The sequence below is a fragment of the Phaenicophaeus curvirostris genome, chromosome 2, assembly GCF_032191515.1.
Source record: "Phaenicophaeus curvirostris isolate KB17595 chromosome 2, BPBGC_Pcur_1.0, whole genome shotgun sequence".
Classification (NCBI taxonomy): domain Eukaryota; kingdom Metazoa; phylum Chordata; class Aves; order Cuculiformes; family Cuculidae; genus Phaenicophaeus; species Phaenicophaeus curvirostris.
In genome coordinates this window covers 65,245,409-65,261,457 of record NC_091393.1, presented here as the reverse complement: position 1 = coordinate 65,261,457, position 16,049 = coordinate 65,245,409, and the positions used below count along the sequence as shown (strand labels likewise).

The 16,049-nt window shown below is 43.2% G+C and overlaps 1 protein-coding gene across 1 annotated transcript in view; it reads left to right on the top strand.

The window, feature by feature from the left end:
- The first annotated feature begins 17 nt into the window (after window positions 1-17).
- EXOC8 (exocyst complex component 8) overlaps window positions 18-16,049 on the top strand; it is a 100,698-nt gene continuing 84,666 nt past the window's right edge. The window contains exon 1 of the mRNA XM_069852293.1: window positions 18-47. The gene's annotated coding sequence lies outside the window, so the exon portion shown is untranslated. The remainder of the gene's footprint in view (window positions 48-16,049) is intronic.

Below are 16,049 nucleotides of genomic sequence, written 5' to 3'. Positions count from 1 at the left end.
CAGAGGTCCCCAGCCTGCGGGCAGGCAGAGCGGGGCATGAGGGGACTGTGGATTGCTAAACTGACATTGTTTGAGATCTAGATCCTGAACCTCGGTTACTTGCATTCTGTGTTTTGACAGGCCTGGTAAAAATAGTGTTTCATCTGCTAGGGATTTACTGTGAGTGTTTATGGGAGACATCACATGATTGAGTACAAGAGAGATGATGGATGCACACTGCAAACATCTCCCTGCACGCTGTTAATAGCTCCCTGCACTGAGCACTTGGTGATACTTCAGTTTGTATGGTGATAAGCTACAAAAAATTCTGCTTGCCCTGCTTTTATTTCACACTCATGCATCCTGATGTGTTCCTCCAACATGTTTAAAAATGATAGGTGTTGCAAATCCCCAAACCAAAATGCTTGCAAATCTGCAGTCTAGCTGCTAGATTTCATTTATTCTCACAGCTGCTGCCTGTCTTAGTAGCTGGATTTTCAAGGAAACAAAGCCCATATGAGCACAAAGGTGGAGTGCTCACAGCCTTTGTGTGTGGGTGTGCATCTGTGTCTGTCCTTCCTCCCCACCCTTAATAATTTTTTAATCTGTTGGTCAACTGGTCAGTCTGACAGAAGGGAAGAGCCCCTATAAGTGATTATAAATATCCTGAGCAGGAAAAAAATTGGGTGGAACTTGCACCTTACTAGAAACTAGATAAGCCCAACTGTGAGATGCAAATGCTCCAGAGTCCAGCGTATGCAGAGCCAAGCCTTTTGGAGTTCTCCCAGAGCAAAGACACCAGCCCAGGCCCTTGCGTTTAATAAATAAACAAATACAGCTATTAGCGAAGTTGAATATCAGGTGAATCTGTCAACAGATTCAGGAGGACAATAAATTACCAAAATCATATAGTAGAGAAGTAAAGCTTTGACAATGAGCTTTAAATATTCTCAAGGCAGCCAAAGAGGAGTTGCTAAAACCTGGTATTTCCAAATATCTAGAACATATGACTCTGTCATGCAGTGTTTAAAATAATTCAGAAATGTAACACAAAACCTCTCTCCAATTTCCTAATTTAAGAAAACAGATGTTAATCATATTTGAAAAACAGAACACAAAGAGGATCCCGGCAGAACTTCCTCAGGCCTGATCTGTACACTGAGTTGTGCAACAGCTTGTTTGCTGCTCCACCAGCTACACAGGAGCTCTCTGCTTTCTATGTAGAAAAATCATAACATGAAATTATTTTTGTCAGTGTTATCGCTGCGCACATTTAAGCACAGCATTTTGCTTTAGAAAGTGTATAAAGCTGCTTTTGGAAACACATACTTTTTTTTAAAAAAAAAAACCATGCAATTTCCCTGTTCTCAGCAGCCATTCAGGCAAAAAGCAGAATGTTTTTCGTTATGTTGATGTTGCAGGATAATGAAAAGAGCCCTGTCATTCGAATGTTTACCTACAGTGGAGAATTCTCAGCCAGTTGTGGGGAGTGGAGGTTTGGTCTTCCACTGATTGCTGTTGGACACTGACACTTTGCACGTGCCCAGAGATACTCAACACATTGTTTGACATCCCTGAGATGCTGTCGTGAATAAGAGCTGGGTTGGTGGGGCTTTTTTTCCATCTAAATGTGGCAGTGTTAAACTTCTTTGGCAACAGGTTATTTGCACTATCTTGCCATTTCTTCTAGCTGATAACTGTACCTTTCTGCCTCCCTTTCCAGTTATAGAATCATAGAATCATAGAATAACCAGGTTGGAAGAGACCCACTGGATCATCAAGTCCAACCATTCCTATCAAACACTAAACCATGCCCCTTAGCACCTCGTCCACTATGTTTTCTTTATACCTGAAGAGTGTGGCACCTGTACCTGCACAAGTGTGAAGGAGGAGTAGTAACATTCTAAGGGAGTAAATGACAACAGAAAGGAAGTAGTTAAAAAAAATAACAACAAAAAAACCCAACCAAACAAGAAACCCCAAATAAACTAACAACAAGCCAGCTATGTTTTCTCAGAAACTTAAAGTCACACTAAGATGTTGCAACCCATGTAGATTGCATATGCCTGTGCTCCAGATCCTAAGACAAAATCAGTAACTCAGCTCTCATATGGAAAGAGACTCACAGTTGTGAGGACAGAGCATGAGTAGGTGGACCAGATATGATCTATGCCTTTCTGAGTGGGCAAACCAACTGAAAACAACTACCGTAGGAGGTAGGAACTTTTCATTTATTTTACCCCTCAAGTCTGCTGCTTCGGGCAATGACCTACTTTAGTAACAGCACACCTACACAATATTCTTCAATGAGGCTTTTGCTCTGCTGCAGTATTGTCAGCAGAGACCACCTTGAAATGGTGCTCAAGGGAGTGGAGAATGAATCTTTCCTTCTCTGGAAAAGCCCAAGCCTAGTATTGGCTCATCTGAACACTGTTAAAGGCAGGCATAGGAGTGATGGCAGGCCCAGCTCAAGGACCACAGTAGTGAATTTGCTTCAACACCTGCAGCTTCAAGTAATGGAGCTGTACAGAAGCAGGGCCCAAAGGATTTGGCAGACACATAAAATCACTGTATCTTTATGCCCTCAATCATTTCAGGGTAGCTCTTTGGAACTTTTTAAGATCCCTGGGTTCACTGGCAGCGCTCACAGCGTACCCTTCATAGACCCATATGGCCTGAATTGCTTTACAGACAAAAGCTATCTTTGCAGTGCTCTCCCGTGTTTAAAAAATTGCCCTGCGAACATCTCCTAAAGTCTCTGCTAAAGCAAGAGCACTGTGGATAGTTAGAGCTGGAATCATCTCTGCATATCCTTTTGGGTTTTGCTTTATCTTGTGACATGATGTACTCTCTGAGCAGGGTTGTGAGGTTGCCTTGGAGATGGAGGGCTTAACCACGGGGCTATCTGTCATACTGAAACGTTCACGCTAGCCAACATAACTGTGAATGCTTCCAACAAACAATTGAGTGAAGTGAAGTGACAAAAAGCTTACAAAACGGTCTCAGCGGAATTGTATAAACTGGGGTCAGATGTTCAATTTGAGGGTGTTACATGACCAAGAAGTTTTGCAGCTGGTTGACGAAAGGAAGCAGGAGGTCAGCTGGTCTCTAGTTGTTATAACAACAACCTGTTATGTTTCTCAGGCAACAGAGATGCCCGTAGTCTTTCAGCAGTATGGATCAGAAGGATGATTTCCTCTTTTCCTGGAATAATGTTTGAAGGCTGCAAACATTTTTCAGCCAGTTGAATTTGAGATTTCTCTTGGAAGTGGCAGGATCCTCTCAAATACTAAGGTGCCATGGTGCAGCCTTTGAGTGGATCACTGGGAAGATCTTGGGAATGCACCATCGATTTAGTCAGCTTGTAAAGGAGATAAAGGGAAAGAGAAGGACAAGAAGAACCTACAGGTTTATTGCAATAAACGAAGAAGAGACCCAGTTGTGCATTGCCTTCACTCCTAATGTTTAGTTTACATGTTCTAGGGGAAAACTGGCAAGTGACGTGCTATGAATAATGTACCCATGGGGAATGTTTGTTTCTAAACACGAACAGCTAGTGCTTGGCTTATGTCAGGGTGGGTGTGCTGGCTATTTTGTAAAGATTTAATTCTGCTGAGGCAACCACATGAAAAAATTTGCTTTGGAGGAATTCAAGGTGAGAATATCTTTATTCTGCATCTACATCAAAACCAACACCCTTAATGCGGTAGAAGCGAAGTGCAGAGACCAACATTATTTGCCCATCTGTCCATGTCCTTCTCTGTGCCTGAGCCCTTGCAAATTATAATTGAAGTAATACTTCCATTTATATTAATAGCTGCTTCAGTTTGGCTAACTTGATGAAACGCTGAGCTTTTCTATCATAGTGGCAGGACACGGGAAAGTTATGGGCTACAGTTACGTTTTGTTGTAGTTTAGGTAAAGATGCCGATGGTGTAAGAGCTATTAAGAAAGCAAATACCAAACATTTCCTTCAGCTATGGGAGTCACAACAGTGAGGGAGTCTGAAGTTGCAGTTCTCATCAGAAATGGTAAAACTGATCACAGAACAGCAGAATCTGAAAGTTTTTTTACACCTACCTAGGTCTCTCATCTGAATCCTACCTACCCTGAAGAGCCTGGGGTGCTCCTTCAGTACTTACGGCTCTCAGTACCCTCTAGATAAGCAATGCCAAATATGTATTCTGCTTCACTTTCTTTGTCCTCTCCAATGCTGCAGTTTTGAGGTAATCATAGAATCATAGAATAACCAGGTTGGAAGAGACCCACCAGATCATCAAGTCCAACCGTTTCTATCAAAATGGTTCTAAGCAGACAGTTAATCTGATTCATCTGCAGTTAACCCTCTATAAGAAGGAGTCTGAAAATGGTGTCTGTGTCTACGTCTGAGAGACATGAAATATTACGTTATGTATGGAAACCCCTCATTCGTGCCAATGTAAATCAGAAATAATTCTGTTTAAATTGAGTACCATTGAGATGACTATCAGGCCTTGAGAATTCCCAGTGTACAGAATATTTTATACTGTGGTACACATACGTCCAAAAATCACAGCAAGGCTTAGGTAGTTAGAGAAATGCTTTCCCAACAATTCCCACCAAAAAAAGTTCTGTTTAAAAGCAGTTAAGGTTGCTCCAGGGCAAAACACACCCACACAAGAAATGACAGGTTAGGGGAACCGTCTTCCCATAAGGTATCATGTACACCTCACATGAACCACTCCCAGTTACAGACTTCAAACCCCAACAAGAAGCTTCCCTCGTTCTGCGGGATGAAGAAACAAACTAAATACCCATCCCTCCAACATGCTTCAGTACAAAACCATCCAGCTTCACCAACATTAACATTAGTGGCTGGTGCATGTGTAAAGACTGTGATGATTATGGGGAAAAAAATGGAGACTAACAGGTGCCCCCCCTGTGAATGCATTCTGCCAGTACTGCTGGTGAGGGGGCCCTTCTTTAACTTCATCAGACTCTGTCCTCTCTGTGGTTGAGCATACAGTCTAGAAGGGTCCTTCCCCAATGCAGAGCTAAAGAGCCATCTGTTGTTTTTTATTAGATTGGAGGATGAGCTATTCGATACATTAACACTGCAGTAAATCTGGTTCCCTTGCTCAAAAAAAAAGAAGTTATATCCACATCAGCTATTTGTATGAGACTTCTTCTGGATGATTTAGTCCCACCTGGGCCAGGAGAGATTTTTACATGAAAGGGGTATTGCCACCAAATGGTATAGGGACAGACAGGTTCTTTTGGAGATCCTGGGCAGAACAAGGACAGCACTAAGTTGTATTTACAATTAAAGCTTTAATTTTTTTAACATTTTGTGATCATGATAGCATACAATTTTATGATGAGAGTAGCACAGGATTTTTATAATCATAAACACATACCACAATTTAGTAAGTAGTGTAACATAGAATTTATATCACAGCTTATGTTATGGTTCTTCATCACCTGGACCTTCTGCAGATCAGGTCACGTCTTACTACTTGGCTTTCATTATTAATATAACAATCATAATGTAGACTTGAAACACAATAAAAGAATACAAGTCACTCAGACCTCGGAGGAAGCAGATGACAGTGGAGGCATCCCTGGCCACCGTGGCATCACAGGTTTTGCCACTAAGCAGCAGTTCTGATCCAAGTCCCACTTAGAACTTTAAAGTGCTTGATTTTCTAGACAGTGCCCTGTGTGCTGCTACATTTTGCTGTTTGTGAAAGGGTGATCACAGCCTGATTGGCAGGGTACCTAGGATATTCAAGGCCAGCAAGGAGGGGAGTAGTCAGCTCAGTGCACAGGAATCTTGAGGCTGATAGAAGGGGTAGAAAAAGTCTGCCTGGGGTGCAGAACTTTCCAGGCCTGATAAGAAGGGGATAGGGGACAAATACTTGACCTGCTCAGTAATAGAGAATTGCCATTTGCCTTAAAAAATGGCATTAGTTATGCTAACCACATTACCAGGGTTCAGGAGCAGGGAGTACTTGTTACTGATGTATGTTGAAGAAGTCTTTTCTTCAAAGTGTGCTAGTGGCCTTCCATCTGCCTTCCCACATAATTTTTTACCTTCCCACACCTAGCTTCTATTTTCATCCAAGTTTCTTTGGCTCTGCAGGGTCACAGTGACTGGTACTGACCAGGTTTCACCTTGTTTAAATGCTAAGGCATAGTTAGTTCTGCCTTTTTGTACCCAGGTACCCTAGAACAATGTCTTGGTATTGTACCAAAAGACTTTATCCACTACCTCTGTGCCACAGGGGGCTCATGATCCTTCTCATACGCTGAAGAAAGGCAAAAATGTGTTGGTCCAGGCACAGAAACCAGAATATTTATGTTGGACCTCAGGGGAAGATGAATTCTCTTCCTGCACAGAGCTGCATCAAAACAAAGAATTAAAAACAAGAAGATGAAGTACAGCAGTGCTACAGACCTTTGTCCATTGAAAACGAGCTGGAGAAGACTTTGTCAAGAGATATTAGTTTAAGAATGTATTTTTTTTGTAATGGGTGATGGCCTTGAAGATGCTGAGGACATAAACCTGCCAACGCTGTGACTTGTTCATAGTCTGTGTGTCTCCAAAATTCTGGCCCTGCTCTCCCTAACTTCTGTGCTGTGTGATCAGCTCTGACCTGAAAAACTGAAATCATTACAAAACTGTGCTCATTACAGACTGAACATTTTGTAGTTCTGTCACAGTGCAAGGGCCCCTGAGAGCAGACTAGTGAAGGTTTAAAATGCGTTTATAACCTCACCTTTAAAAAGTCAGCATGAAGTATTTATTTTCCTGTCCTCCAGGAAAATCTGTTTATATAAGCAAATCTCAGATAATCAATATTAGAGAACTCTAATAACTGAAAAATTAATACAAATGCCTTTTTAATTCTAAATGTCTTTATTATTGGTTTCTAAGTTTGCCATGGACTAAAGGTGAATGCACAACACAGAGTAAGATTGGAGCAGAGGGCTTTACTGGATACCTATACGGGACATGCACATCTCTGCTCACTAGTCTAAGTACCTGATACGAAAACTAGTGAGGTCTTTTCTCTATTTGTATGACGAGTATACACCCCATATGGAAGTCATCAGCATCAATGTTAAGCTTCCCTGTAAGCTCTTTTGAGCTGCCATTATTAAAAATACCTTTCACATACACCTGTACAAGTTGAAATCTTGGCAGAACATGTTTATTCCCCAGAAATCAAAGTGCTTTCAGCTCGGAAGCCTGCAGGGGATAGTGATCATAAAGCAACCAGAGAGCAAAAGGAATGCTGAGATTTCAGAGCCTGCGTGATTACCCACAGCTGTACAAACAGTACAGTGGAGAAAACAGATTGACCTTGGCCATGTTTTGATAGTGCCAGATAACCAGGTCCTTCAACAAGCCCTGTTTCAACATGAAGAGGAAAGAAGAGACGGTGACCCCCAAGGAACATGAGGAAGCACAATAATGACTAAAGCAGCAACATCACAAGTCAGCAACTTGAACATCTTCAAGAGACTGCTGATAGAACTGGTTGGTGATGACAGACATCAGCTTTACCTACCTGACAGTGTGAGAAGTGGATCAGACTGGCTATCTGACAGTAATATCTCAAGTACAAGTAGACAGGACACTTCAAAGCATGAATTATTGTGTCTTAACCATCCCATAAATAACCATGGCAGTGAAATTTTAGCTTGTTTGCAGGGAATTTGAAATAGAATTGAAGAGGCAGTAAGTATTTTGTTGTACTCCTAAATCTACAGACCTATGGCTGTATTTTCCCAGTGTATTAGTGCCTGTTTCCTCCTGTATAGAGGAAACATCGGAAGGCCCTATCCTAGCAAGTTATTGTAATGCTCGTTCTCTGACCTCCCCTTCACCCTCGCAAATAGATATTTTCTTTGCTGTTTCCTCACACCGCTGGGGAACACACCCTCCAAGGCCAGGGCTGCTTGCAAAAGTGCAAACACTATCAATAGGCTGGCCATGAGCATCCCCTCTAACTCTTATCTTGGGCTGTGCCCCACTAGGGTTGTTAACTTACATGCTTAACTTAACCTGGGAAATCTCTGTCCTGTCATGGTGGGTGGAATACAGTGGATCAGCTCACTGGTAGAGAGCCCGCTAGGTGTTAGACCTGTGAACCATGGAGGCTTGATGAAGGTTGAAAGCTAGAAATGAACTTCCTCCAGAACCTCCCAGAACACGGAACAGGCTGTGGAGGTGATCCTCAGAATGGTTGCAGCAAACAGTTTAAGGATTGAAGGAAACCTTATCTCTGCTGAGCTGGGAAACTGAGTGTTACACAATACTTGTTTTTCTCACCTTGTGAATTCTGCCCTTACAAAGTGCAAATCCTCAGGGATAGATGTGTTCACCACCATCCAGCATCTTGGTAACTAGAGAATAAAGAAGAGATGTTTGGAGAGCTTGTGAAGATCACTGTGAAGAACATTACTGTAGTTCCAAGATTATAAGAGTTCACTAAATAAGAAAAAAAAACAACAACAAAACATGGCAGAAAGGAGTCAGAAAGCAAAGGTTACTCTTCTGTCACTCAGTCACTAGTGGTGAACTCCCCTCCTACCACTGCGACTATGAAAGTGCTTCCTTGTTAAGGCTTCACTTCTAGCTGATGCCGGCTCGTCAGGGAAAGCATTTTCCTGACAAAAACAAACTCACGTGTTCCCCTTACACTAAGTTGCTCCTGAAACACTACAGCTCTCGAAGAGCCTCAGTGACTCCAAGGAGAAACACAGCATTTACCCTGGTTGTTTTGCTCTCCCCTTTCAAACACTCATTTTATATGCTACAATCAGTAAAGCAACGCTCTTCAAATTTTACAACCCATTCTCCCCAGAGCCAGAAGGCATAAAGCATTCACACAGTCACAATGTGAGAACTAAAAATATAAAATACATGAAAATACATAAAGCTTGCATGGAAGGTCCCAAATAAGGTCAGTGAATCTACCTACACCTTCAGGAGCAAGCACCCACCTGCCTGATAAATTAAGAGTTAAAAATAGACAATGTTAAAAGCAGAAGTAGGTATAACATATTATTTAGATCTGTCACACAAAAATCCCTTATCTGATTTATGAGAAAGTGTACAGAACATGTCCTCACCAGGTATGTGCCAAATGTGTGTTGAGGTCTTCAGAACAAATTTAGAGGAATGAATAATTACAAATTGTGTGTAATGAGTAGCCGGGAAACAGGATAAGATGCAAGATGAGTCTTCAAAACCCAATCACGCCAAACAAAGCAATTATTTTTCTTAGATGTGATAACCCAGACTCTTTCGCAGAGGAAGCATTGTAGGTCTCACTTATTGGAGATTTGATTCAGTGCCACTACTTAGGTGATTAAAAAGCAAACTGGAGAAGATGGAGATTAACAGGCAGATTGTAAAGGGGTATGGAATTGCCTGAAGGGAAGAAGATAAGTAATGTTTGATAGGTGCCATGCTGGAATGAGGAGGTTCCACAAAGACCATTCTTAGAACTTTCAATATTTTTACTGACAGTTATAAATATTAACAACCCAAGAGTGTTGTGAAACATGACTGATGTGTGATGAAATCCATCAACAGCAAAAAGCTGGAGGCTGTTGCCGGTACTCAAGAAGTTACGGATATCACAGGTAGAGATCCCTGAGATTTGAAATTATGCAAACAGATTCAAATGTTGTAGTAAAAATTGAATGGAAACAAGATGGAAATGATGCTAACAGCATTGTAAAAACTGTGCTGGAGAAATTTCATCTGGAATACTGTACATAATTCCAATTAGCTCTATTTTCAGAAAGCCCTCAAACTGGAACCAGTGCTATGAAGAGATGTCCAGGAACTTACAGGAAATGCACAGCCTGTCCTGTGAGACAAGAATTTCAGCAAAGTGAATTATGAGAGAGCTTATAATTTCTGTCTTTGAACACCACAGTGGGACAGGAGGGAAAATGACAAACTATTCAACTTGAAGGACAATCTGACTCAAAAATATTTGAGTGCAACTTGGGCATCAACAGATTGTGTCCTGAAATTAGAGCAAAGCTCCTAGTTACTAGAGGCATGACCAAATAGGCTTCCCACAGAGGAAAGCAGCAGCAAGTATTGCCAATTTTCAGTATGTGGTGTATTTATTTTCCACATATCCTATACCACATGGCTGCCTACAGCAACTCAGGCCAATCTCAGTGCTCCAGGGATCAATTCCCATCTCTGTTCCTGCTTCTGTCTATGAGCAGCTGCTAGTGGTGTCCCAGGAAGGCACTCCTGCAGTCTGGTCTTACACAAGCGAGTGTCTCACTGGTTGCACAGACTGGAAAGCAAATCTTCAAACATCTGTCTCCCAGCCCTCAAGGAAGGTCGCTCCCTTTTCTCACAGTGCTGCGCAAAACAAAATCCTCTTCTATTTCTCCAGCTGCCCCAGGCATTGCTTAATACTTGCCAGTTTTCCAAAGGTTTTCTTCATTTTTATCTTAGGCAGTAGTTAAACGGCTCATTTCTCCAGCCCACGTGCTTCCACTGAAAAGGCAGTGAGGAACAAGCAAGCTCTGTAGCTGCCAGGTTGCTGAGCCCACATGCGACATCCCTGCCCTGACACCTCACTGCTCTCAGGGCTGCACTATGCTCTTGGCTGTCATGGTACAAGTGCCTGTGGAGACCTACCAGAGCAAAGCCTGGTGCGTGGAAGAAGGGGCAGAGGAGAGTGTGAGTTGGGCAACAGGACTGTGAGCTCTGTCAATAATGCCAACACATCTGGAGTACCTTAGACCTCCAAAGTCATTGATCATCTCCGGGAGACTGGCTTTCTACATCGGTTTGTAGTGATGCATATTTTCACCTCCACTGCTTTGACACGTGGCTGCCACTCCTGCCTTACAAGCGCGAGGCTGACCACAAGGAAAACACCCTTTGTCACCTTGGCATTGCTGGCCACTCCAGATTTGATGAACCATCCACCTTTTTATTTCAGCATGGTACTGGCCTTGCAGTAACTGGAGCTTTTCCAAATCCTTCTTGAAGACACTCCCTCTCTGCTCTCCCTCCTCCTGGCTCACAGTGGCTTTCTGTGATCAGAGGAAGGAGTGGGTGCCTGCAGGTTATCCCCTCACCCCCAGGGGAAAGCAGCATGTGCTGTGAAAGTAAAAGCTGACTTTTCCTTTGCACACATTGGCATCGAGTAGGTGCACTGAACTTATCTGTCTGTGCAGCTCATGTGATGTAAGCTCTGCTGTCATTCAGGCGAGCTGTGGGTTTTGAGAAGGGGTTCTGGCCAGTTTTCATAGAAAGTGTTAACAAGGGACATACTGTGAGCAAGTTCGTGGAAGGCAGGGGATATTGGACAGGATCATATTTTAAATTCTCTGTTGGCTCAGTACAATCCTGGCTGGAGCCCAATACCTTCCAATACCTAATCTAATGGTGAAAGCATTCAGAAGTAAGCCTGTTCCTAGGCAGAGGGGACACACAATTGTCCCTAAAAATAGTTCAGGATTCTAGAGAAGAGCTCCAGCACATAGGGAGGAAAGTTATGTTTTTACTGGCTTCTTTATACATTGGCCCTATGGTCACAGTCTGCCTGACCTTTCACTAGGGTAAAACCTTCAAGGGCTATTTTCATCCTAATGCAAATCAGTGTAGCTTTGAGACTGGCTCACGGGAGATTCTTATCTAATGGGGACTGTCCCAGCACAACCTTCCTCTCAAGCTCACCTCTGGGCTGGAGATAACAGGATCTGCTGGACATCCTGATTCTGAAAGCTGCTGGCTGTGCCTGTTCACAACTCCAGAATCCTGAGTCAATTATTTAGGACTTCCCCCTTCCCTTCCTTAAGAGTGGCCCCAAACTTTCAGGTTGTGTTTCTGCCACCCTGCTCCCTCCCTGCAGCTGAGCTCTTCCCACGTAAGGAGTGTAGCTAGTCTGTGATCAAGAGAGGGAGGTGCCTGCAGAAAGCAATTTATCCCCCCTAAAATCTGAACTGCATCTATTTCTGAAGGAGTGCTCAGGACAGCTGTGCACTTGACACCCATGCTTCATTTAGACAGCTAAAATGAGGTGGGGGTAAATCCACACCCTTCTGCTCCTCAGAGGTGATGCTTCACAAGCAGAAGCATTGTCATTCTCCTCCTGCCTGCTGGTCTCAGCCGCTGCATGTTAGCTAGAATGTTAGGTAACGTACTTCCTCCCAGGTTCTGGCAGAGCTCTCTCCCCCAAGTAGCATAAACGGTGGCTTTCATCTTGCTACACTAGATATTCAGTGTAGTTTAGGGTAAATGATGCATATTTGCATATCTGGCTGTGATCAATATAGTCCCTATATATGACAACAACTGCCTGCAATATCCAGGGTTTGGATTTTATTATATAATGATTGTTGAAATGGTTGTCTTTTGTAATCAATAGCCTAAGAGTCTTTCTCAGGAAGATTTGCATTGCATGAACAACAGCAACAGTAGTCCAAGCCAGCTTGATGAAAGGGACAGTTAATCCCAAAGATCCAAGTAACTGGAATGTACTCTGCTCTGGGGTGCATCACTCAGCTACGTGCGTACAGCTGGTTATAGCTGGTAAAGCTGAATCTGGTAGTTAGCCAGAGGTTTAGAGGCTGGTTCATGGTTTGTTTGGGGTTTTTGTTTTTTAAGTAAGAAAAACATCCAGAGTTGTTCCACAGGAAAGAACAAGTAATCTACCCACATGGAATATATGCAGCTGTCCTTGTTTCCTCCTTGCTTACTTTCACCTTCTGCTAATGTAATTTGGGTGACAAGATTTGTCCAAATGCCAAATTAGGATAAACAGCAGTTGGGTGTAACAGATGAAGAGGAATAACCAGCAGGTTTTTAACGAACAAATAGTATGTGCATGGGGCAGATACTGAAATTCATTAACCTTGTGGTATTTTACAAAAGCTTGCAAAGGAGGTTAACCCATCCACACAGGTAGATTGCTACACCTGTAAGGCCTGTGCCTCACTGCCCACTCTCCCCCTCCCCTGTAGGCTGATGCTGCTGAGATGGGACAGCTGAGCTGCATGTAAAGCAACTCCTAAACCACTGACATGGTTTTCAACGTGACATGTTAAAACAAACTCCCTCTCACTCAAGCAAGGGAAGGAAAAGAAGCCCAAGGTATGAATTCATCATGGAGGTAAAACACCCCATCCCAGGTGACACAGCCCCTGATACCTGAGCAGAGTAATTTCCATCTATGAACAGCAGCAGTTCGCACCTGCTTTGCACAGACGCACGTGCCTATGCAGTGCCCAGTGCAGTGAGGGGCACACTGGGAGTCACATTCAGTGCAAAGTCACGTCCAATCTGTCCACACACAGAACACCCGTCAGAAGCCAGCCTGTGAAGTGGGCTGTCCTCGCCATTGATCCTGTGGAGTTGCACCCACCCTGGCAATGGAGCAACATCTCTAAAAAGTGTCCCAAACCTCAGAGGAAGCAGCAATGATGGTCAAAGCTAGAGCCATGTGAAACTGCACAGGTAGGCAATATTGTCTGTGTTGTCAGAGCTACACGCAGAAAGTCTGATTGAGAAGTGACAAGACCTGAAGGGAGTTTTAATATGTTATTGTCCTCTTAGCTGAGGTCCAGTCACTGATAGCACTTTCCTTGGGCTGCAGAGATATGAAGTAAAAGAGGTTGGCATTAATTGTAAGTGAAGATACCAAAACATGCCAAGCCCATGCCTGCTGCTTGCTAGAGCAGAGCCAGGGAACACTGCACTTCAGGGCATCTGGATGGGTCTGACCAGCCAAAGCCATTTCTCTGGGCACCCTAACTGAGCTGGCAAAGTTGACTTTTGCCGCTCTAAGGCCAGGACTGTGACTGACTCACACCACTAATGGGAAGATGGAAATAGCCAAACTAGAACAGGGAGCTGTCAGAAGACCTTGGATACTTGGGTATGCTGTCCCACTGCCATTGGATGAGGAAGGAATAGCTGAAATGGGAGCAGAGACAGAAGTCTGTACCCGCCCATTCCAGCTTCCCAAGCTCTGGTGTAGCTAAAATATGTAGCAAAGCCAACACCATTACAGCTGTTTCCTTTGCCAATGGTGAGAGCCAAACTTGACCCACATTAGCACTCCCTGCATCTTGCTGCTTCAGTCCCCAGAAGCAGCTCCGTTTCTCCTGATGAAAGGTCGATGGTGCTTTTATTTCTCTGTTAGGCTTTGAAAAGTTGCAACACAGCAGATCAGGTAGAAGGAGAGCTCAGATAAGATACACAAACAAGGAAGAGCCCAAGCTGAGAGAGGGGCCAGGTGCCCAGCACATCCTCAAGCCATCTATTTGCAGGTAACCTAGCACATCCCTCATGAGGCCACCTGAGTGCTGGTGGAAACCAAAGCGTGGGGCTGGGAAGTGGTGTAGATGAGAGGGATTAACACTGCTCTGCTGTATGTGCTGCAAATTTCTACTGCTTACCTGCTGGGAGGGAGAGAGTTCCTCCTGCCCAGCATGCAACTGCCTCAGTCCTGGTCTGCTTTCTGCCTAGCCTGCACCCTGACTCAGCTTGGATTCAGACACACTGTGCAATGCCTTCACACAGATATATTTGTCAAGCAAAAAAGTGTTCTGGTTAACTTCTGTGTTGACTGTGAGGCCTAGCTGTCCTACTGAGGAGGAATAAAATAGGCCACCTGAAGCTCAAAAAAGCTCACAAGCCTGCAACTGAAGGAGGGTAGCACGCTGGTGGGCGGTTGAATTCTTAGCAGAGTGGTAGAATTCCTGCAGCAATGCAGGAATGACTCATTTTCATCCTGCAGTTCCTCCCCTAATGATCCGGAAAAAACATATTTTATTTTCTACATATCTCTTGGAATATGTGATTTTACTAGAAGTGCAATTTACTCTCTGGTTATGAGACTGAATCCAGCCTAGTGGGAAAAAGTCATCTTAGAACAACTTTCAATGAAATCAAGAGTTGCAACTGGACTGACTTTGACATAACAAGTCCTCGGGATATTGGTGGCTGCTACAGTCATATTTTTGTAGGCAGTCTGGATCTACTAGTTTTCCTAGTATAATAACTGCAGTAAGAACTGTGATGTTTTGTAACCAAACTAGTTTATACTGGCAAAAGTCCTACTTTGGATGATAGAGAGGTGACTTATAATGTTAAAATTCTTTCAGTTCTTATTTGGAAATTGTTATTCTAGTACAAAATGTCTTTATGTTGTCTGCACAATAGATGTAGATGATTACTCCTGCATTGCTATAATTGTACCATTTCATAGCATAGACAAGTTGGAATGTTTACACTTTTGTTATATTTTGTAAAAATCTACCATAAGGATATGGTCTGGGGAAGAAAGAATAGAATAGAAGTCACAACAAAATCGGGAATATTTTCTTTCACTATTTTTATCAGGCTTTATTTCCTCAGCAACACGTACAACCATCTGCACAGACCCAGAGCCTATATATTTCTATTTTAATTTCTAAGATCTAAGTTCATCTTGTTTGCAGCATGCAGAGAAATTGGGCAGCATTTTGTATGTACTACCACTCAGTGTCCCATCCATTTAGAAATGCATTAGCACTGCAGTATCAGTGCCTGAGCAGCCCACAAGGCAGTGGGATACCAGCAACCTTGCCATTGCCAGTTTGGCTGCAAACAGATCTAAGGACCTTTTGGAAAGCAGATACTCACTGGGAGCAACTCCTTAAACTGGAAGACAAGGTGATAGAGGGCACAAAATTGCAGGGTTAAAATTTAAGTATGGGGAAAATGTTGATGTTACCATCTCCTTGAAGGTGGGATTTCATCTTGTATTTTGTCAGGGAAAGAATTGAGATAGGCTTCAAAGGCTTTGAAAGCAAAGACAAGCAGTTGTGTTTGATGGTATAAAACTAGGGGAAACTCAATCTGTGTGTTTTGAGAGCAGTTTTACAGTATATGTATAACATGCAGCTTAGAAAAATTACAGATAGTGCCTTACTGTTCAATGACTCGTACAATATCTCAGCAGAGGCAAAAGAAGTGGTGAAGGAGAAAGTCCATGCAGGATCCTAGCTGGCCCTCTGCCAGCTAGGATCTGGGCTACCTGAATGGGAGAGTG